Below are 6,817 nucleotides of genomic sequence, written 5' to 3' on the forward strand. Positions count from 1 at the left end.
TTTCGAATTAAACCGAGAAATAGTCCTAAAACGTGTTCAACGAACAAGAATTGTTTCGAAGAATCTTTTACATGATTTTCTGTGAAATAATGGCTGTGAAAGATAAATACCCACCTTACAAACAGATTAGAAGTAGAATGGTGTTGTTAGGTTGTAATTACACTCAGCTATTTCAAATTAAACCGAGAAATAGTCCTAAAATGTGTTCAACAAACAAGAATTGCTTCGAAGATATCTTTTACGTGATTTTCTGGGAAATAATGGCTGTGAAAGATAAATACCCACCTTACAAATAGATCAGAAGTAGAATGGTGTTTGTAGGTGGAAATTCCAGAGAGTTATTTCAAAATAAAACCAGGAAATATTCATGAATAATGTTCAATGAACACTAATTGTTTCTCAGATATTTTTTGCATTATTTCATGGAAGGTAATGGTTGTGACAGATCAATATCCACCTTACAAACAAATGAGAAGTAGAATGGTGTTGGTAGGTTGAAATTCCAGAGAGTTATTTCAAAATGAAACCAAGAAATATTCATAAATAAAGTTCAATGAATACTAATTGTTTCTCAGATATTTTTTTTACATGATTTCATGAAAGATAATGGCTGTGAAAGATTAATATCCACCATACAAAAAAATGAGAAGTAGAATGGTGTTGGTAGGTTGAAATTCCAGAGAGTTATTTAAAAATGAAACCAAGAAATATTCATAAATTAAGTTCAATGAATACTAATTGTCTCTCAGATTTTTTTTTTACATGATTTCATGGGAGATAATGGCTGTGAAAGATTAATATCCACCATACAAACAAATGAGAAGTAGAATGGTGTTGGTAGGTTGAAATTCCAGAGAGATATTTTTACAAGATTTCTTAGGAGATAATGGTTTGGAAGTAGAATGGTGTTGGTTGGTTGAAATTCCATATTTTTAGTTATTTTAGAATAAAATAAAAAAATGTCAATTAACAATTTTGAATTAATACTTTTCTTTGGGACATATTTATACCCACCTTACAAACAGATGAGAAGTAGATTGGCGTTTTTTTTTGTTTTAAATTGGTGCTTTTGTCATTATTTTTTCAGTTGTCCGAATTGAAAAAACAGGGATTGTAATTTTACGACGGTCCCTAAGCGCTCCGGCTGGTTCTCCGACAGACATTCAGCGTCGTTCTTTTGAGTTTCTGCCACAACCGCTTAGGTTGGGGAGTTGGTGAGACCTGTGAAATGTGTGGCTTACATTTCTATACAAAATAATGCCAACCTTGATGAGAATGGTGCAGTTTTCATGGCGCTATTAAGATTAGAAACAGGAAAAACAAGCGAATGTCGAATATAAAACCAATTTCACCTCGCTTAGCGTGGCTTGTTGCTGCAGCAATGGCAGATGTGTTCAAAAAGGACCAGGGTGCATAGCTGCCCGCGTTAATGCCGGGTAGCTTTTATTTACGTTGTAAAACTGTTTAAAGTGTTAATATGTGATTGTGTTTGCAGCTCTGTGTGCGGACGCGTTACATGTAGAAAACCGGACTTCTCGGTGCAAAGTGGACTCACCACGGCTGTTGTAAACAGGAAGTTACGTGTCTCGCACTTCTTCATCCCTATGTGTTCTTACAAAATCTTCAGTCTGTGTAATATGATAAAACAATAAACACGTATATGATCTGTGTCATACAAATAAATAAACTGTTGAATTGCTTCCACTGGGGATCGATCCTTCGTCAATGAGAAAAAAAATCAAGTCACGTTCGCTGCATTAACCGCTCGGCTATTAATCTACTTGTAATTCACTGTTCTAATCTTTACATACCGTTTATATTGGAGGTTGCAGAGGAATTGCACTATTTCCATGTTAATTTGTGATCGCGTTTACCTGAATTTACACACAGGGAAGATATCTCCATCATTGTTTTTGTTCACAAATCACTCTAAGAATATTTTTCAAACAATCTGTGGAGCCAAACTTCAGCGCGGTGCCTTCATAGTCCAGAACTATGACTTTGTTTCGGTTCAGATTAACTGGCAACCTACTTCCGAACATAGACATTATATATATATATAATGTCTATGCTTCCAAAGGTCGCAACATACCACAGGTTACATCTGGGTCACAGGTATTGTATAGAAAATAATAACATAAGACTGTTTACTGTCACTGTGGAGTGAATAACACATACATCTCACTAAACATGATTATTAGATGTAATAATAAAGTACATAATTACGTGAAATAATGTTTTTAACAAAAATAAGGATTTGATACACACACATTACAGTAGTAAAACATGAAGTAGAATAAATAATTAACAATCATACAGATATTTACTACAATCAAAGGTGTCAGGTTACAGTGGTAAATTTTAAAGTTCGATCGCCACAGGTAGGAATGATTTCCTGTGCCAATCTGTAGAGCATCGTGGTGGTATTAGCCTGCTGCAAAAAACAAAATAAACACACTTGAACATCATGCAGATATGTTATTGTACGTTCCAAAATTAACAATCTGTATAATGTGAAGAAGCAATAAAACAATGAGCATGAGTACAATTTGTCTCAATAAAACAAACCCTTCAGTTTCTTCCACTCGGAATCGATCCAGCGTCATTGAGAAAACAAAATCCATAGAGGGCAGCATTTAACACTCGACTACTGAGTCAGATATTTTGACATGGTCCTACTGTCAACTTACCATATATTGTCGGTCGCAGAGGAAACAGTGATTCCATGTTAAGTTGTGACCTCGTTTACCTAATTTTACACACGGAGAAGCAGACCCAATGACATTTTTTATTGGTTCAGAAATGACTAACAACCAGTCTCAAACAATCTGTGGAGGCAATGTGCAGTGTGCTGCCTTTATGGTCAAGAACGAAGCATTTGTTTCGGTCCAGATCATCTGCCAGCTTACTTCTGATGGTCGCAACATACAGAATCTGAATCCTTTATTGTTGTTGCGCTAAATCATTCCTGCCTGTAGCGATCGAGCTTTACAATTCATCACTGTAACCTGACACCTTTCATTGGAGTAAATATCTGTATTATTGTTATTATTTATACTACTTCATGTTTTACTACTGTAATGTGTGTGTATCAAATCCTTATTTTTGTTAAAAACATTATTTCACGTAATTATGTACTTTATTATTACATCTAATAATCATGTTTAGTGAGATGTACGTGTTTTTCACTCCACAGTGACAGTAAACAGTCTTTTATGTTATTATTTTCTATACAATACCTGTGACCCAGATATAACCTGTGGTATGTTGCGACCTTTGGAAGCATAGACATTATATATATATATATAATGTCTATGTTCGGAAGTAGGTTGCCAGTTAATCTGAACTGAAACAAAGTCATAGTTCTGGACTATGAAGGCACCGCGCTGAAGTTTGGCTCCACAGATTGTTTGAAAAATATTCTTAGAGTGATTTGTGAACAAAAACAAAGATGGAGATATCTTCCCTGTGTGTAAATTCAGGTAAACGCGGTCACAAGTTAACATGGAAATAGTGCAATTCCTCTGCGACCTCCAATAAAAACGGTATGTAAAGATTAGAACAATGAATTGCAAGTAGATTAATAGCCGAACGGTTAATGCAGCGAACGTGATTTGATTTTTTTTCTCATTGACGAAGGATCGATCCCCAGTGGAAGCAATTCAACAGTTTGTTTATTTATTTGTATGACACAGATCATATACGTGTTTATTGTTTTATTGTTTCATCATATTACACAGACTGTAGATTTTGTAAGAACACATAGGGATGAAGAAGTGCGAGACACGTAACTTCCTGTTTACAACAGCCGTGGTGAGTCCACTTTGCACCGAGAAGTCCGGTTTTCTACATGTAACGCATCCGCACACAGAGCTGCAAACACAATCACATATTAACACTTTAAACAGTTGTACAACGTAAATAAAAGCTACCCGGCATCAACGCGGGCAGCTATGCACCCTGGTCCTTTTTGAACACATCTGCCATTGCTGTGGCAACAAGCCACGCTACCGGAAGTCGGTCGCCAGTTAAAATGGTCGCCACTTAAACTATAACCGTGCATGGAAGCTAAGCTCTGACCACTCGGTTCGAAGGTAAAAAAATATTTTTGTTTTTTAAAAAAAGACATCCGAATTGTACATCATACTTTAATTTACTTACTCACTCATGTAGTTTAGAGCTTTACATTTTGTTTTGTGCAGTTTGGTTGTTTTTCTGATTGGCGCTACAATGTCTATGGAGTTTGGTTATCAGCGTCTCAAACACATACGTATTTATTTATTTAAATATACTAAAACAGAAAGATACACAAATTCACATATTGACTCCAAAAAACATACATTACAGAAAAATACACCAAAAAACAACAACAACAAACACATTTATCATGTTCATATCCCATAGAATTAAACCGGGGAAATCGCACACGCTGTTTTATTTTGATATTTATTATTTTATTATAGTTACTGGATTCTCATTATGTTATTGCTATTTTTTATAACCATTACTATTACTACTTTCACTCTTAATATTATGTCTCTATCTAATTGTACTATTACTGTATTGTTATTCTTATAATTAAATTATTCTTTTTTTTATTTTATCTTATGGTTACTGGTATTCTCATTGTATTATTATTAATATTGCTATTACCTTGTTATTTTATGTTTATTATTGTTTTTAATATTATATTACAGTTACTGGATTCTCTTTGCTATTTTGTTATTGCCATTATTATTATTATATAATTGTACTACTCTATTAATGTTATTGGCATTATTATAATGATCATTATATTTTTAAACTCTTTTTTAATTATTAATATTTTATATTATAGTTACTGGTTGTTACAAGGCAAAAGGTTATGTCATGGCAAGCTTAGGACAAAGTCACTGGGAGCAATTCAGGTTTAAAAAAACCAAGTCCATTTATTTTCTGCTTCCAGTCCTTCTTTAAACAACAGGAAAAACAAGGAGAGAATCATCAAAAACAAATACTCCATCAAGGGGTTCAATTCAGACCTGCTCAGATGTTTCCCTGTCCATGTGTGCTGCAAGAGCCATCTTGGCTTGTTCTCCTCTTCCTCACCTTCACTTCCTGCTTTTATAGGCCCGAGGCTCCGCCTCCTCAATCAATGCCTCTCATTTCTTTACCCAAACTGAACCCTTCATAATTGTAATAAAACAAGAATTTTACAAAATATATTAAACACAATTTCTTACTTGCAAAACAAATTAAATACATGTTTGAAATCTACATTTAGCAAATATTCAACATTTTAGTTGTGAGGGAGCTTTTGCTTCCTAACACTGGTATTCTCATTGTATTATTAGGATTGCTATATTATCATATTTTTTATTATCATTGTATTATTAGCATTGCTATATTATCATATTACCATATCATTATTTAATATTTTTTATTGTTTTTTATCATATTATTGTTACTAGATTCTTATTATATTACTTTGTTATTGCTATTATTACTATTATTATTATTATTATTATTATTATTATTATTGTTATAACCATTACTATTATTACTATTACTATTTTCGCTAATACTATTTTTTGTATATTATCATCAGGGCTCTACACAAACTTGATGAATAGTTGACTTAACTGGCGTACTGTAGTTTTGTATGAAGTAAAGATTGACAGTGACTCGAGATATATTTATGAAATGTTTTAGCGTCAATGTTAAGTTTTTCTGTAACAAGCAGTGGCTGAAGTAATAATAATAATAATAATAATGGGTCCACAACACGGCTCCACTATGATTGTTTGTTCTGTGCAAGGGTGAGTTTTTCTTATATTATTGTATGTGCTAGAAAGATGCTAGTGGCTACAATTTAAACACACACACACACACGGCTGATGCACGTTCGTGCACTACACCGGGATGAAAATACTGAACTCACACAGAGCCGTTTAGAGAGTTGGTGTTGCAAAACGTTTATTTTTCGTGGTACTTCTGTGTCTCTCTTAACAACCTGCGACGGATTATGTGTAAGACGTGCGCGCGAGAAAACACACGGAGGAGATGGATGGAGAGACACACACAGTATTTATAATAAAAATAAACTAAATGAGTAAAACAAAACAAAAAATAAACAATATTTATACAAAAAATACATCAAATGACTCCAGAATCACACTACAATGGCAACAAAAAACAATAATTATACAAAAAATGCACAAAAAGACAACTGAAAGATAAAAAAAAAACACAATGATGACATTAAACCAGGAAAATTGCACCCACATTTTGCACCCGCAAATATACCCCTGATGCTCCCACATGAATGCATACTTCTGACGGGCACTGTACTCGACTTAAAAAAAACATACATTTACAGAAAAATATAACAAATATGAAAAAGGCTCAAAATACACAAAACTAAATATTTATACAAAAAATACACAAAATTACTCCTGAATAACACTACTATAGCAACAAAAACAATAATCATACAAAAATACACATGACTCCAAAAAAACATACATTTAAAAAAAAAAAATAAATAAAAATAAAAAGTAACAGCAAACATTTATGCACAAAAAGACAACAGAAAGATACACAAATACACATGGCTCCATAAAACATACGATACAGAAAAATACACCATACAAAAAAATATAAAAGTGAAGTCATGCACATGACCCATAGAATTAAACCAGGAAAATTGCACCCGCAAATATACCCCTTATGCTCCCACATGAATACATACTTCCGACGGGCACTGCACTAGTCTTTTATAATGAATGATGGACATGTGTGTGCTTACTAGGAACATGATGAAGATGCCAGCCAGCCA

This window comes from Gouania willdenowi, unplaced genomic scaffold (assembly GCF_900634775.1).
Source record: "Gouania willdenowi unplaced genomic scaffold, fGouWil2.1 scaffold_155_arrow_ctg1, whole genome shotgun sequence".
Taxonomy (NCBI): domain Eukaryota; kingdom Metazoa; phylum Chordata; class Actinopteri; order Blenniiformes; family Gobiesocidae; genus Gouania; species Gouania willdenowi.